Source organism: Geotrypetes seraphini, chromosome 7 (genome assembly GCF_902459505.1).
Source record: "Geotrypetes seraphini chromosome 7, aGeoSer1.1, whole genome shotgun sequence".
Classification (NCBI taxonomy): Eukaryota; Metazoa; Chordata; class Amphibia; order Gymnophiona; family Dermophiidae; genus Geotrypetes; species Geotrypetes seraphini.
The window spans coordinates 158,803,291-158,821,836 of record NC_047090.1 but is presented as its reverse complement, the minus strand read 5'-3'; positions in this window follow the sequence as shown (position 1 = coordinate 158,821,836).

Here is an 18,546-nt window from a genome sequence, read left to right as displayed (position 1 = left end):
AATTCCAGCACTGATTTTGACTGAGCTGAAAGCCCAAATGAGCCACAGGAAACTTTTGGAACAAAATGAATCCCCCAAAATCCACACCGCACATAGGCCCACCTTTATCAAGCCGCATTAAGATTTTTGATCGCCGGCAGCTGTGGTAAAACCTCCAATGTTCATAGAATTCCTATGAGCGTTGGAGATTTTACCACAGTGGCCGATGATAATAAACTCTAGCGCAGCTTGATAAGAGGGCCATAATTAAGGACTATATTGTAAGCAAATATGATCCCATGATAAGATGCCTACAACAGTAAAATTAAAACTTTCAGTGGTCAGTAGAAACAGTCTGCATGAGGAGTTCAACACATGTGAGCAATGTTTCTGCCGTGAGAATACAGAGATGACCATCCAAAGTGGGGGGGGGGGGGGGAACTTCCATTCATTCATTGAATTTATATACATATCAAATTCTTTACTTCTCCAGTTTATTGTCTGCCTTTCTGGAATATTCTTTAAAAAAAAAAAATCAATTAATCAAACATCAATTATAACACAAAGATATAAAATGTGGTAAAACTAACATACAATTACTATAATACTGTATAATCAGTTCAAAGTGTAAAGTAAACATTTTTTTTTTTTAAACCCAATAATGATGACCAATATATCACAAAATAGAACAAAACTCTGAGTCATATACATGTACTGTAGCACAGATGGCAAGTAAAGCAAAACAGAAAGTGGTGGATCTTAGAAGGAAAAATGAGATGTTAGTCTAAAAAGAGGTAAATCCGGACGTCAATTTACCACTATTTTTACATAATGGACCTTCTTTAGAAAAATTTAAGCATTCCCTTAAAAGCTTTTTGTTCAAGGATGCTTTCAATGAATACAAAATATTACCTACAAGTACTAAATCCCGGTTTTTAATGAGTGTTATGTGTAGGTCGCCAAAATACTCTTTATTTTACTTTATATCTTGGATTTGAGATCCTACCATATATGTTTTATATGACCCTTCCATATGTGTTTTTTCCTTAAATGTTTCTCTTTCTTTTCTTAAAAATTGTAGTTCACCCTTTTTGTACCAGTTTGTAATAGAATGCCAAAATTTGTCTATATTATTTTGTTTCTTATTTGTTAATTGTTATTTTAAAAGCAATTGTTATACGCATTGAAATATATGATATTGCGTAGATAACAAATCTCAATAAACTTGAAACTTGAACCCTATCTGTACCAGCATGCCCATTGCCTCCTGCAGCGTCTACTTCCTGAATTGTCAGACAGACCAGCCATTGAGCCTCTACTTAGGCAAAGGCAGCACAGGTAACAGCTGGGTTGCCAGATTTCGACTGACACCAAATCCCCAGGCTGAAATGACCTCTCGGCCTTAATTTTAGGAGTAAAAGAGTAGCCTAATGGTTAGTGCAGTGGGCTAAGAAACTGGCAAAGTGGGTTCAAACCTCACCCTGGCTCCCTCCGATCCTTGGCAAGCTACTTAACACTCTGTCGCTCCAGCTTCACAAATTTAGACGTGGGGTTACCAGATGTCCGGGAAAACCCAGATGTGTCCTCTTTTGAGAGGATTGTCCGGGTAACCGGAGGGATTACCAAAACCCGGTAGTTTGTCCGGGTTTTGGAAGTCCCTGAGTGCGGGGGCCGCGTCTGGAGGCCCTCTACGCATGCGTTGATGTCAATGTAATGACATCATTGCGCCTGCACAAGCACGCATATGGTCACGTTGATGTCCGTGCATGCACAGAGACCCTCCAGACCTCGGAGAAGGAGACAGGAGGTTCGGTCAGAGGCGGGGCTGGGACAAAATGGGCGGAGCTGGGGTAGAACAGGGCAGGGCCAGGTGTCCTCTGTTTATAAAAAAAATAATAATAATAGTTTATTTTTATATACCGCCATACTCGGGAGTTCTAGGCGGTTCACATCAATCAATCATTATACATACAGTACAAATAGATATTTAAAATTGAAATCATCTATAATTTCGGCAAAGTTAAAAGCTTACAGTGGGAAGATACAACAATTTAAAATGAGATAAAAATTATAAGTAAGTAATAAGATGCATTAGGTTGCCAGTCTATTCAATAATTGAGGTTTTATCTGTTTTCTAAAATCAAGATAAGAGGAAGCTTCTAACGCAATTTTGGGAAGCCATGTATTCAGTGTGGCCGCTTGAAAAGAAAAGGTTCTGTCGAGGAACCTTTTGTAATGGCAGGATTTTATTGAGGGATATGCAAACAAGTATACTCTTCGAGAGCTCTTATTAATGTAACTCAGGGTAAAATGAGGGGTAAGATAGCCTGGTAGCATGCCAAATACTGCTTTGTAGCAGGTACATGAGAACTTAAATAAGACTCTGGATTCCAAAGGAAGTCTGGCAACTCCAACAGTAAGTCCACTAGAGAAATAGAAAGTAGCTACATGTAATAAATGTAAACCACTTTGGCTATACCACAGAAACACAGTATACCCAATACATATATGAAAATAAGAGGACCTTACACAAAGGCTGCTTCTTAATGAGTGATACTTTGGCCTTACTCAATGGCTCTTCCTCCTCCTCCACCACTCCTCCCCTGGTTCTGGCCTTACTTTTGAGCACCAAAATCTTAAATCCTGCATCTGAGTTTCTGTTAGTTATTACTGTTTTGACAGCCTGCCAAAGGGACCCAAGCACTAGTTTAGCGCAGAAATATTTACGTCCGAAGAAGGAAAAACTTGGCATCACAGATTACAGCTCTTTATCATCAGAGCAGTCGAACAGTTAATTTGCTCACATTGTATACAGTAAAGAAAAGGTCAGGGCTTGCCAGAGAACCCAGAGACTGGCCGGTGTGCAAACATAGCAGAAACGTGGACTTTTCAGGTTGAAATGAGACCTTGCTCAGTGTTAATTTGGCGTGTTTGATTGGGTAGGTGGGTTTGATTGGATGGGTGGAGCTATTATACCCAGCATACTACTGGTCACCACAGCAGGGACAGAGGACATTGTTCTCAGATATCTAAATTAATATCTGCACAGAAGTATTTTCCTTTACTCTAGAAAACTAACCAAGCAGGAGAGGATGACACACAGGGCCGGATTTCAGATCTTGGCACCCCATAGGCGAGCCAAAAATCAAAATAGGAGGTACGATCTAATCAATTAGTTGTTTTTTATTTATTTATTTTCAGTAATACTTGTACAGAAAGCTTTTAAGTCAAAAAAAAAAATCCAAGCAATAATATAATAACTTCAGAGGTATTAACTTAACTTAAATCAGCTCAAGTCCACAAAGATCCAAAATGTAATTTATAAAACGGAAACTAGGAAATATTAACTAAGGAAAAATGATGCAAATTAACTGATAGGGCATCTAAATTATTCTATACTCCTCCTTTCTTTTCCTTCTCAAGCGGCGATAGAGATAGAAAAGATGTCAGCTGTTTTTTTAATCAATTAGTTTAACCCAGGTATCACCCAGAAACTTACAAACAAGGTAACACCCGTAGAACAGGTCCCGGAGAATAGAGGGGGGTGGGGGAGAGGTGTTGGAGACACAGCGACTGAAGGGCCGCAGTGACGTTCCTCTGAAACGGGGCGTGTACCTGGCCCTAGAGTAAGCAGGTGCAGGTTCTTCTTTGGCCTGGTGTTTGGTGCCTTCCAAATTTCACACCCTAGGCGGATGCCTGTGTCTAAATCAGGTCATGATAACACAGGATTAAACAGCACTACATTTTGGCACCAACTTGCATTTCAGCATATTCATTAAGAAAACAATGTGACACAGACATTCAAGTGATAATGCCTACCGAAAATAAAAACACAGTTATGCCCATCCAGTGGTGCAGCCAGAACTGATTTTTTTTTTTGGTTTGGGGGCAGGGGGGGAGTTAACATAGAGCAGGGATCTCAAAGTCCCTTCTTGAGGGCTGCAATCCAGTCGGGTTTTCAGGATTTCCCCAATGAATATGCATTGAAAGCAGTGCATGCACATAGATCTCATGCATATTCATTTAGGGAAATCCTGAAAACCCGACTGGATTGCGGCCCTCAAGGAGGGACTTTGATACCCCTGACACAGAGGCACTAGGCAGGCTAGTCAGCCTCACTGTCCACCAGCAGTCTCTCACTCAATCCCCCTCCCCCACCAATGCCACAAACCTTGCCCCTGTTTTTCAAACCTCATCTACTGCTATCGCTTGCAGCAGCTGCCCCCTCCCCAAGTGGCTCTCTCCTCCCCAGCCTCAGATTAGCAGCAGCCCAATCACAAACCATGTGGCTCTGTATGTTTATGCTTATTGTATATTTGATGTCCTGCTGAATATCGAAAGTCGCAGCAGCTTACAAACATAATAAAAAAAACAAGCAATTACAAATAGCAATACAAATAAATGATCAAATTCCAAAAAATTATAAAATCAAAATTCTATTCCTAAAATACAGTCATCTAAAATTAATGATGACATAATTGCAGTTTCCCAAACTAAATTGCTCAATTGTAGTGTCTGTCACCCTGCTACATTGAAACCTTGCAGGTTCGCAGGCTCCATGTGTGAGGTTTAGATTGTAAGCTCTTTCGAGAAGGGACTGTTTTCTTACTCTTTGTGACTCTGTACAGCGCTGCGTGAGTCTGGTAGCGCTATAGAAATAATTAATAGTAGTAGTAGTAGTATCTTGACACCCTTGTCGAAGCTGAGCAGGAATCCTCCATCTACAGTCCTGCCAATGGGGAGTGCTGTTTCACTGCCACATTTTTGAATAGCGAGGGACAGGCTAGCTCTGCAGGAAGCAGTATTGAAACAGCACCCCCTACTGGCAGCAATGTAGTTGGAGGACTCCAACAGATTAGAGCAGTGTTCTCAAACTCAAACCCTTTGCAGGACCACATTTTGGATTGTAGGTATTTGGAGGGCCTCAGAAAAAATAATGAATGTCTTATTAAAAAAATGACAATTTTGCATGAGGTAAAACTCTTTATAGTTTATAAATCTTTCTTTTGGCTAAGTCTTGATAATAATACTGTAATTTATAGCTAAAGAGACATATGATCGAGAAGCTGTTTTATTTTACTTTTTTGATTATGATAAACAAACAGAGGGCCTCAAAATAGTATCTGGCAGGGCCACATGTGGCTCCTGAGCCGCGAATTTGAGACCACTGGCTTAGAGGGAACAGTGCTTTCCAGTCAAAGGTGCCTTGTCTGATCATAAATACCACTTGCTGCCTGTGTGATTTCAAGGTGACAAACACCACAGAACTATGAGGGTTGTGCGTTGGCCCACTACCACTCTCTGACTGCTGCTGTGGTTGCAGCCAAGGAGGGTATGCCTGGGTTTGGGATTCCAAGCCAGCTGGAGCACTGTCTCTGGCAAGGGCACTAAACCAAAACTGGAGATGACTTTGTCCCTCCACCCTCTCTTCCATGACTGCACCCCTGAAGCCGTTGACAATCCGGAGAGCTTTCTCTTCAACAAGCTGATTTCCCGTAAGCAGTAAGCATTCCACCCTCCTCGTCAAATATGAAGACATTTCATAGCACAGACCACATGCTGGAAAAGATCACAGGCTGCAGCTGCAGATACCGGCTTACAGGAAATGAGTCATTCTAGAGCTCATAATGGAACAGCAGCAGTTTTAGCAATATTATGCCCAATAAAACCGGAACATAAGATATGCCATTCTGTGTAAGACTAAAGAGCCATTGAACCCAGCATCCTGTTTATGGCAGCGGCCAGCTCAGGCCAGAAGTAAGAAGGATGTGGCAGATCCGAATGAAAAGATCCATTCCCTTTTGCTTATTGCTAAAAGAAAGTGATGGGGAACCCCTTGTGCCTATACTATATAATTTTTTTTAGTTCATAATTGTCCCCTGAAGAAAGCGACGGAGTTGCCAAAACTTGGATCCTAGTCGGGACTCTTTTAGCATTTCTGAAAAGACTTGTTCTTATATTTTGATTCCTTTGTAAATAAAGGAATCATGACCGCAGGTTGGATTTGACCTTTCCAGTGCCTCTTTTTGTTTGTACTGTTTAGCTCAGGGGTAGGCAATTCCGGTCCTCGAAAGCCACAACCCAGACGGGTTTTCAAGATTTCCACAATGAATATGCATGAGATTGATTTGCATACAATGGAAACAGTGTTGAAAAGAAATAAAAACTATACTCTTCAAGAAATCCCTGGAAAAGTCTTAACACCACGAGCACCTCCCTTCTTCCCATCTTCCCCCTACCTCACCGATACTAGATACTACCTGATCTACTCTTTACCTTCACTAGAAATGACCAATGATCTTCTTTTGTAACCCACCTTCTATAACTCTTGTAATCTGCCTTGAACCGCAAGGTAATGGCGGAATAGAAATCTCTAATGTAATATAATTCAGCTAGGCGTTGACGATCTGGATGCCTAGCAGCTGCTAACCTAGTTACAGTTTATAGAATTAGGTCCTGAATGCTTAGTACCGTGTTTCCCTGATAATAAGACACTGTTTTATATTAATTTGGGGTCCAAAAAATCCACTAAGGCTTATTTTAAGGTGATGTCTTATTTTTTGTTTTTTTTGTGTACAGCGATCATCTCTTGTGCAGCATCTTTCTATCCTTCACTCCCTTCCCCCCACCCCTGTGCAGCAGAACCCCAAAAGCAATTTCATTGTGTTGCGTCAGATCTAATCTAATCTAAGCATTGTTCTTGTATGCCACATCTTCCCTATAAAATAGAGCTTTAAAAGGTTAACAAATAAACAAATTACAGATCACCCTTAAACAAACTGAATTTCAGATGTCATAACATTTCTGAAATAAAAAAAAGTCATGAGATCTTTGTGGAACAGATAATATGAAGCCATCACCCCCAGGCAACAGAACTCCGAAGACCCTGCCAACCCATCCCCCTGCACAGGATCTTTCCATCTCTCCCTCCCATTCCCCCGTGCAGCAGAAACCTGATGACCCACCGCGAGGCCAACATACTTCCATTGCAAACAGCAGCGGTGGCAGCACTGAAGAGGCTGCTTCGCAGCATTCCCCACTGGATCCTTCCCTCTGCCGCATCACTGATGATGTCATCAGTGATGCGGCAGCACAGGGAAGACCCTGGCGGGGAAGGCCATGAAGCAGCCTGTTCAGTGCTGCCGCTGCCACTGTTTGGAACGGAGGTATGTCGGCCTCGCGGTGGGAGGGTCGGCGGGATTCTGCTGCACGGGATGGTAAGGAGGGATGGAAAGATGTGCAAGGGGATGGGTAATAGGGGAGGAAAGATGCTGCAAGGAGGGGGAAAGAAAGCGGTGCTGCCGGCGAATCGGGGAGTGTCGGAGACATTCGGGAGGGGCTTCAAGAGTTGATCCAACTAGGGCTTATTTGGGGGTAGGGCTTATTTTAGGACCTAATTATCCTGAAAATCATGCTAGGGCTTATTTTCAGGGAAGCATGGTAGATTCTTGCTAGGTAAATTAGGGCCTGGGAGTACCAATCAGTGGGGATCAAGAGATTTTAAGACTCCAGCGGGGGTGTAAGGATAGGGTTCCAGATGACTGGGAAAACCCGGACATGTCCTCTTTTTAGAAGACTGTACGTGCCTGGAGGGATTTCCAAAACCCAGCAGTTTGTCCAGGTTTTGGAAGTCCCTCACCTCAGGGCCACATCTAGAGGGCATCTGCGCATATGCGGATGTCAACATGATGACATCATATGCATGTGCACATGCGTGTGATGTCATCGCGTTGACACTCACACATGCAAAGACAACCTCCAGATGCGGTCCTGATCTGGGGAGGTTCATGTGGGGGGGTCGGGGGTAGAACCGGGTGGAGCTGGAGGCCGAATGGGACAGGGTTTGGGGGTGGAATGGGGTGGAACCAGGTAATCTCTTTTTTAATAGAGGAAATCTGGCAAAGCTATGAAAAAGGAACTGAAAATTGGAGGATGGCCAATATTACGCCAATTTCTAAAAAAGGCTCCAGGGGAGATCCGGGAAATTACAGACCGGTAAGCCTCACTTCGGTTCTGGACAAAATGGTAGAAACAATTATAAAAAATAAAATTGTGGAACACGTAGACAAACATGATTTAATGAGACGGAGTCAGCATTGGTTCAGCCGAGGGAGATCTTGCCTCACCAATTTGCATGACTTCTTTGAAGGTGTGGATAAACATGTGGATAAAGGTGAGCTGGTTGATATAGTGTATCTAGATTTTCAGAAGCTTTTGATAAAGTTCCTCACAAGAGGCTCCTGAGAAAGTTAAAGAGTCATGGGATAGGTGGCAAAGTTCAGTTGTAGATTAGAAATTGGTTATCGGATAGAAAATAGAGGGTAGGGTTAAAAGATAATTTTTCTCAATGGAGGAGAATAAACAGTGGAGGGCCACAGTACCAGTACTATTTAACTTATTTATAAATGATCTGGAAATTGGAACGACGAGTGAGGTGATTAAATTTGCAGACGACACTAAACTGTTCAAAGTTGTTAAAACGCATGCGGATTGTGAAAAATTGCAGGTGGGCCTTAGGAAATTGGAAGACTGGGCGTCCAAATGGCAGATGAAATTTAATGTGGACAAATGCAAAGTGATGCACATTGGGAAGAATAATCTGAATCACAGTTACCAGATGCTAGGGTCCACCTTGGGGGTTAGCGCCCAAGAAAAGAATCTAGGTATCATTGTAGACAATATGATGAAACCTTCCGCCCAATGTGTGGCGGCGGCCAAAAAAGCAAACAGGATGCTGGGAATTGTTAAAAAAGGGATGGTTAACAAGACTAAGAATGTCATAATGTGCCTGTATCACTCCATGCTGCGATCTCATCTGGTGTATTGCGTTCAATTCTGGTCTTATCTCAAGAAAGATATAGTGGCTCTAGAAAAGGTTCAAAGAAGAGCGACCAAGATGGTAAAGGGGATGGAACTCCTCTTGTATGAGGAAAGACTAAAACGGTTAGGGCTCTTCAGCTTGGAAAAGAGACGGCTGAGGGGAGATATTACATTACATTACATTACATTAGTGATTTCTATTCCGCCATTACCTTGCGGCTCAAGGCGGATTACATCCAAACTAAAACAAGAATTACATTCAAAATTTGAAGGAATAGAATAAGCGATGTCATAAAATTTTTAAGGTAATAAAAATGTTGGGTAAAGAGTTACCATCGGGAAGTAGAAGTCTTTAGGAGATAAGAATAGGGTGAATTATGGGGTTTTAGATAAGGTTTGGTAGATAGAAGGATATTAGAGAGTACTAAGGGTATAGAGAATGTTGGATGTTGGGTTGGGATTGGTCGTGCTGGATAGGTTTTATGTGTTTTTTGAAGAGTATGATTTTAATATCTCTCTTGAAGGTTTTGTAGTTTGTAGTTGAAGATAACAGAGTGGTGATTTGTCTGTCCAGTTTAGCTGCTTTGGAGGTTATTAGTGGAGTAGAACGGGTACAAGTGGATTGATTTTTCACTCCGTCAAAAATTACAAAGACTAGGGGACACTCGATGAAGTTATAGGGAAATACTTTTAAAACCAATAGGAGGAAGTTTTTTTTCACTCAGAGAATAGTTAAACTCTTAACAAAACTTCTAATTAAACTTTTAACAAAACTTCTAGAGACCATAGTCACCACTCAGCTCTCCTCTTACCTAGAGAGATTCTCCATTCTCCAACACTACCAATACGGATTTAGGCCCAATTTCAGCACCGAGTCCCTCCTAGTTTCCCTAATCTCAAAGGTGCAACAACTGCACGCCCGAATCAAATTTGCTGTTCTCCTACAGTTTGATCTCTCCGCGGCTTTCGACGTCGTACATCACGACATACTAATCTACCAACTTTCCGAGATTGGAATAGACTCCTCTGTCCTAAAGTGGTTCTCAAACTTCCTTCGCGATCGTTCCTACATTGTCAACACAAACGGCTCCAAATCCGCTTCGTGGACACCATCCTGTGGTGTTCCACAGGGCTCTCCCCTATCCCCTATTCTCTTCAACATGTATATGACCTCCCTGAAGCTCCTTAAACTATCCCCCCTTGAAACAATTGACACATATGCAGACGATATCCTCATCCTCCTCGAAACAGATCCAAACCTTACAAACCTCCAAGAGAACATCACATCATGCATAATGAGACTTCACGCCTGGTCCCTCTCAGTACAGATGAAATTAAATGAATCAAAAACAAAATTACTCTGTCTCGGCCCAAAATTAGCTCACCTGCCCACCCTCTTCACCCTACCCACAGGCCCTGCTCTACACCTTGAGTTCTCAAGCAAGTCCTCGGCATCACTATCGACTCCTCCCTTTCCCTTAACGATCACCTGAATTCCTTGGCAAAATCTTGTTTTTTCAGCCTCCACATGCTGAGGAAAGTTAGATCCTATTTCCACCAAAAGCATTTCACCGTCCTTGTACAATCCATCATCCTATCCAAACTCGATTATTGTAATGCCATCTACTTAGGCCTAACGAAAAAAAGTCTTCGCAGACTCCAGCTTATCCAGAACACTGCGGCCAAGCTGATTTTTGCTAAACGCAAATATGACCACGTCTCCCCTCTACTTACCAATCTTCACTGGCTCCCAGTACTTTCCAGAATTCATTTCAAATGCTCCTGCCTGGCTTTCAAGATCATTCATGGCATCCTTCCACCCCTAATCCCTCTATCCTTTCTCGCCCCGACACCAACTACCACCAGATCAGCCCACAGACATAAACTATCCTTCCCCTCTCTACACGGCATCCTCCACGAAAGGTAAACTGGGTAGATCCCTCCTCTCCAAAATCACGGGCCTCTGGAACGATCTCATTGTCCCGCTGCGGAGCCTGGGCTCCCTCCAACTATTCCGGAAACAACTGAAAACCTGGCTTTTCTCTAGCATATAACATCTCTTCTCCTGATTACATCCCCTCTTTTTATGCTCTGTAAACTCTCTCTCTTCTCTCTTCCCATATTTTTAAACTTTGTAAACCGTGTTGAGCTCCACTTCCGTGGAGAAGATGCGGTATATAAACCTAAGGCTTAGTTTAGAGGATGTGGTAAGAGCTGATAGCGTAGCTGGTTTTAAGAAAGGTTTGGACAAGTTCCAGGAGGAAAAGACCATAGTCTGTTATTGAGAAAGACACGGGGGAAGTCACTGCTTGCCCTGGTTGGTAGCATGGAATGTTGCTATTCCTTGGGTTTTGGTCAGGTACTGGGGACCTGGATTGGCCACCGTGGGAGCGGGCTGCTGGGCTTGATGGACCATTGGTCTGACCCAATAGGGCTATTCTTATATTCTTATGTTCTAACTGTTACAGAAGCGAGCCTCTGTTAAACTGTCATATAGTGCTTGCCTTGACAACATTTTCTGGCAACAGATTTCATGGACTGCGTGAAAAATTCTTTTGCAAATGTATTCTGTTTCTCCAGGTAGTTTCATGGGGGTTGCCTTAGCTCTAGAACTATTTGGAAGGGTAAATTGCTATTTCCTATACACGACTTCTATACCACAGCAGGGTTTTATCATCCTCTATCATACTCCTCTCTCGACTCTTCTCCAAGTTCGAGGACACTAAAACGATTGAGCCAAGAATGGGCAAACCTTTCGGTCTGAGGACCACGTTGGGAATAGATTTTGCAGCACTTTGTGATTTTACTGCTCCTTTGTTCCTTTTTCATTCTGTCCCCTACCTCATTTTTGTTGCCTTAGTTCTGCCTTATCTTTCTCAATAAAGATCTGAGGAAGAAGGGGTTACCTTCAAAAGATAATAAATTACATTAAGTTAGTCCAATAAAAAAGGTACTATATTTTCCTTTTTGTTTTATTTTTTCTTATTACATTAAAAGGAATAAAATCCTAACTGGTTTTTAACCAACATAAAGCAGATGTAGCCTGCTTGCAGGAAATAACATTATCAGAGTCTGAATATCTAAAGATGCAAAGGCTGTGGATGGCGGATGTTTATTACTCATCCTCAGGACACAGACACAAAGAGGTAGCAGTGATTATTAGGAAATTCTTGCAGTGTAATGGGAAGGCATTGGTCAAAGATACTGAAGGACGTTGTCTACTCTTAAAAGTATATATGCAAGAGCAAGAATTACATATACTAACAGTGTACAATCATGGTATGTGGTCTTCATCGTAAGGCATATGGGGACAGACTTAGAGATCTCAATCTGTATACTTTGGAGGAGGGGCGGGAGAGGGGAGACGTTTAAATACCTACGTAATGTAAATGCGCATGAGTCGAGTCTCTTTCATTTCAAAGGAAACTCTGCAATGAGAGGGCATAAAATGAAGTTAAGAGGTGATATGCTCCGGAGTAATCTGAGGAAATACTTTTTTAAAGAAAGGGTGGTAGATGCATAGAAAAGTCTCCCGGAAGAGGTAGTAGAGGCAGAGACTGTGTCTGAATTCAAGAGGGCCTGGGATCTCTCAGAGAGAGAAAGAGATAATAGTTACTGCGGATGGGCAGACTAGATGGGCCATTTAGCCTTTATCTGCCATCATGTTTCTATGTTTATAAAATGCACTCCATATACAGAGAAAGATTTGTTAATTATGGGTGACCTTAACCTAGTGCTAGACCCTAGTGCTACCTGCATTGTGCATGGCGCACTAATAAATTGAATATGTCCCTGTTTGGCATGCTCTATTTTAGGGTGGAGCATGACAACAGCAACAGTGACTCATGTTAATTGTTTTTTGAGAAGATTCACAGAGTATTTTGTACACAAGGAAGAACTTGAACTACTCCACCTGAACCAAGGCAGGTTTTTTTGCAAGTAGAAAATTCCCATTCCTTTGTCTTGGCCATTTGAGGTGAGCCATTAGGATTTTATGACACTCTCAGTAGCGTACATACTGCTGCTTAATTAATTTTGCATCCTGAAGCGAACATACAGTAGTCAGATGATATCCACTTATGTCAGAAGGAGCCTGGCAGGGTTAGTTTGTACAGTAGAAAGACCTGAGATGATTCCAAGACAAACTAAAGGAAAAGTTACGCTTCTAAAATGCTTCTCAAGGGCTCCAGGATGCCTTTTTTGGTTGTGGAGAGGGAGACACACCGCTCTGGCCCTCCCATTTACCCCCCGAAAAGCAAATGGCATACATTTCAGTTCACCTCTAGGGCGGGTATTAAATCAGTGCTAATGTGTAAAGTCAAAGCATAGCACCACAGTAACATATAGGGTTACCATATGACCCCGCCCCATTCTACCTCCAGCCCCACCCCATTCTGCCTCCAGCCTCGCCTCCAGCCCCACCCCATTCTACCCCCAGCTCCGCACCCACAAAGCCTCCTTTCTCCTTCCAGACGAGCTCCGGCCACATCTGGAGGGTCTGGAGCATGTGCAGATGTGTATCACGTTATCCGGGCATGCTCAGAGGCCCTCCAGAAAGCGTCGGGGCTTTCCAAAACTGGATGGTCCATCCAGTCTGCCCAACAGGTTACATGCATTATAAATTCATGATTAAATTAAATCGTCTTTTTTCTTTGATATTTCTTGGCCATAGACTGTAGAAGTCCACCTAGTATTGTGCTTTAAGTTTTGTTCACTTTCCTGCATTGGAATAATTGCATGTGTAGCTCTTTCCCAATACTAATTTGTGGTTCCCTTTATCTGCCTCATATTCTGAGCCTGTTGCCATGTTTACCTGTTATCTGGCAATAGCATTTCAGCATTTCTAGTGTCACCTTTTTGTTATACCTTCACCACTCTTTTCTCCCCTTTTAGGTCTTACAATTAAAACTCCTAATGAAATTGCATGTAATTAAGGCCTCCTATTGTGTCTTTCCTAGTCTTAACCCTCCCGTATACATTGTTTTTATTGTAAACGGCTTAGTTAATGACTATTTGTAGGTGATATAAACTGAACCATAACCAACCTCTGCACTTGCGTGACTCCTCTCTATCAGGCTTTCGACAATAACCATAATAATATGTTAAGAAAGCTCATCCTGTTGAAACAATATTAAAACTAGGGCTAGCTATTGGACAATTAAAAATTTTAGTTGTGATTAATCTCATGATTAAAATAATTAATCTTCAGTTAACTCCCTACCACCACCACCCAATGGGTCCAGCACCTCTCCTTCACTGTCCAGTGAGGGCCCAGCCTCTCTCCTGCCCTTCTCCCCTCAGGATCCAGCATCTTTATGTCTCCTCCCCATTGCAAGTCCAAAATTTTTTTCTGTATCTGTATTGCTGTATCTGCATTCCTTTGCTAGCCCACTGCGTCTTCCTGCAGCCACATCACACCTTTGCAAGAACAGGAAGTTGCATCAGAGGAGGCAGGATGCAGCTGCCGAAAGGATCTGGGAACTGGCAGAGGAATGCAGGTACAGTGACACAAGACGATAATTTACTGGCAGTCTTGTGACTTTCTATTGTAGCCCTTTCCAGAAGCCATTTACCTGTAGTAATGGCTATTTGCATGGTTAAAGGACTATTTGATAACGCACATACTTTTGCAAACATTACTGTTGATGCATCTGCAGAATAGAGATAGCACAGGGGAGAAAGCAACCTGCAGGACTTTGAACTTCCAAAATGACTCATGTTGTGTTAGCTGGAAAATCTCCCCACAGAAAGTTTAGTTTTTTTAAAGACTTATGCCATCAGCATGGGGTGTGAGTACAAGTGCATTGGTTTATTTTTAATTTCTTGTTTTTTAAAAAATTTCCTGCCACCAAGGGCTCCTTTTACATAGCCACGCTAGCGGTTTTAGCACACGCACTGGATTAGCGTGCGCTATAGTGTGCGCTAGCCGAAAATCTACCGCCTGCTCAAAAGGAGGCGGTAGCAGCTAGCGTGTTAAGGCCCTAGCATGGCTTTGTAAAAGGAGCCCCAAATGCAATAAAATTTGTCTGTGTTAGTCAATAGAAAGCCACAATTTATCTACCGTAAGTTGAGGAACGGATAGGAATAGTGTAGGGACAACAATATTCGGCCACTATCCAGATAAATCTATCCCTTTAAGCCAGTGGTCACAAACTCGTGGCCCGGGAGCCACATGCAGCCTGCCAGGTACTATATTGAGGCCCTCAGTATGTTTATCATAATCACAAAAGTAAAATAAAAGTTTCTTCATCATATGTCTCTTTAGCTATGAATGACAATATTATTATCAAGACTTAACCAAAAGAAAGATTTATAAACTATAAAGAGTTTTACCTCATGCAAAATTGTCATTTCTTTAATAAGACATTGACTATTTTTTCTGAGGCCCTCCAAGTACCTACAAATCCAAAATGTGGCCCTGCAATTGGTTTGAGTTTGAGACCACTGCTTTAAGCAGACCACTTAAAGAGCAGTACTAAGCTTAACTATCCAACTAGTCCAGTTAAAGTTAAGACCATATATTCAGCAGTCCAGCATAACTAGACCAGATGGCTGAAAATCCCATTTAAATATAATCAGATAACTTATCTGGATATCTTTAAGCAGTGGCTGCTCCAGTGATTAGATTACACCTAGAGAGCTAAAATCAGGAGATTTCTAAACATTTTTGTCCTCTTTTTTTCTGAATAGCACCTGAAAACATTTTATAGAGTCCAGAAAAAAAAAATCTGAGTACTTAACAACTCTATGTATATTTTGTCTAAATGTATATGGCCTTTAACTTCACCCCCCCCCTCCCTTTTTACAAAACCATAGCACATTTTTTAGTGCCGGCCGCGGTGGTAACAGCTCCGATGCTCATAGAATTCCTGCAGTTTTGTAAAAGGGTGGATTTATAATGTACATTAATTTAAAAAAAAAAAAAATTTCAAAATTGAAAAAAATAAAAAAAAAACACACATTGCTATTTTTACTCACATTTTCAGTTAGCTCTATGGTTAAACACATTGGATTTTTCACCACAGTACCTATCTTTTCCATGGCATATACGATATTTGTAAGGAAAGGTAGTTTTCTATGGATTCAAACTAGGCTATAAATAAAATGAGCCTTTGTTTAGGTTTGCTATACACTATTTTGGTCACATGAGCAGGTGATACTAAATCTTTTCTACCAATGTAAACTTTGGCATTTGTTACAAAGACTAGGGGACACGCGATGAAGTTACAGGGAAATACTTTAAAAACTAATAGGAGTGAAAGGTCACTTGGACACACAAAGTCAGAGGCGTGAAGAAAGTACAAGAGGTTTATTTACAGCATGCCGGACTCTAGTACAGTGAACAGCCTGCTTACTAGAGTGTTAGAATCAGGAAATGCACGGACTTTTATGCCCTTTTCACTAAACATATACAAACTAATACATGCAAAAACTACAACTTCTCATTTGTTACTTCTATAACTTTTCTACAATTATTATTGGTCCTAAGCCAGCACTTATGATAGGTTCAGGACTACAACTTTATAGTCCTATAGGAAACTAGCTCATTTCTCTGCTTATCTAAATCTTACAGTTCTAAATGTTACAAGTACAGGAGGGTAGGGTACATCGTGGCTCAAACTCTTATCTATTTAGCTTACAATGTGGTAAGGTAGGGACATACATTTTAGGCAGATGAGGTCAGTAGATTGTACACTGTTTTCAGCTATGTAGGCCAGAGCAATATTTTAAACAACAGTTAACCATTTCATGACCCTACAGGGGGACATCTTTTTTTTCACTCAAAGAATAGTTAAAGCTCTGGAACACGTTGCCAGAAGTTGTGGCAAGAGCGGATAGGTTTTAAGAAAAGTTTGGACAATTTCCTGGAGGAAAAGACCATAGTCTGTTATTGAGAAAGACACGGGGGAAGCCACTGCTTGCCCTGGATTGGTAGCATGGAATATTGCTACTCTGGGTTTTGGCCATGTACTAGTGACCTAGATTGGCCACCATGAGAACGGGCTACCGGGCTTGATAGACCATTGGTTTGACCCAGTAAGACTATTCTTATGTTCTTATGCACATAAGTGATTTGGTTTGGAAACTTCAAGGATGAGGCAAACAAGTTAGTCGGAAAGGGGTTAATAATGTTGGCTTTTGTGTTGGGTGATGTGGATAGAGTATGCTTTGATGTGCCTGTACTTCACCTTAATTTATGCCAGACCTCTTACTGGGAATTTCCACTACTTACCCAGTATTCACTAGGAATTTCCTTTCCAAACTACTGTGAGATGTTTCTTGCATATGAATTAAAATCCTGAATGCTATATTGTAATTTAGCTGGGGCATTCATACCTTTCTTCATAACCAAGCCCTTAATGATGGCAGATTTATGCCGCAGGCCTGTTTTCCTCATGAACAACTCCTCATAATCTGTAACTTGAGTCACTGTGAAAACTGCCAAAGAAATCCAAAACACTTTTGTTGTCACTTGAGGATTTCTTCTGAGGTTTTGAGCCTCCAGCAGGGAAGGATTGAGACAAGGGCAAGTGAAGGACAAGGGCATACTTAGAGCCTAAGGGGCAAATTCTGTAAAGGACGTCTAACCTTAGGCATCCGCAATGCGGATGTCCATCGACTTAGGCGTCCAAATAAAGAAGATAATAAGCCCAATTACCGACTAGAGAATGACACGGTGGTTGTTACCCGCGGCTATCCGCGAGTAGCCGAGGGTAACCCGCCGAAACAGGGAAGAAAAAATAGTGGTCTCTGCAGGGACGGGGACAAGGCCATTCACCGCCCCGTGGAGCGGTGAATGGTCTTGTCTCTGCAGTGAGGCAATCACAGATCGCATGGTCCATCAGCCCCACCTGCCCGATCGCAGCGTTCCGCCATTTCACTCCCTCCACTTTACCTTATATGCAGAGTTTTCTGGTTTTCTTTTTCGCCCAGCCGCACGCGCGGCTGCTGGAGTTGATCAATCTTCTCCTCTCCTGCAACTTCCTGTTTCTTGTTGCGTCAGAGGAGAAGATTGAACAACAGAGTAGCCGCGCGTGCACGGCTCTTTGAAAGCGTGCGGCTGGGCAAAAAAGAAAGCCAGCAAACTCGGCATCTAAGGTGAGGTGGAGGGAGATGATAGAACGCTGCATTCGGGCAGGAGGGAGCTGCTAGACCGCGCAATCACGCATGTTACCGGCTCACATTAGGAAGGAGGGAGTGACAGGGAAAGAGATTCTGGGCCAAGGGGATAAAGAGGGAGAGAAAGAAACCCACAGCAGGAAAGAAAGGGGAGGACTGGCAGGTGAGCCAGATGCTGGAAGCAGGGGGGGGGGGGAAGAAAGAGGGAAAAATGCTAGATGGGGTTGAAGAGAAGAGACACATTGGTGTGGAAGAGGAAGCGAGGGGAAATCTGGACCCAGGAAGGTACCAGAAATAGGGGAAATTATGTGCATGGGGGCATAGGGACAGAGACATAAAGGGGACATACATGCTATGGGGATGGTATAGGGACACGGGGGGGGAGGCAATACCAGATACATAGGGGAGATATTAGAAATGGGGAAAATACATAAATTGGATTGCTCTAAGTCTAAGTCTAAAGCTGTCATCTTGAAGCTGGAACTTTAGATCATTTATTGTTTTATTGTCCATTCATTAAGGCTTTTTGGGAGTCTATTTGGGATCAAATAAATTGTTTGTTAGAGAACCATGTACCGTAGCATTATCATATGACACAATTTTATTTGGCATGTCTATGAGAGCTAA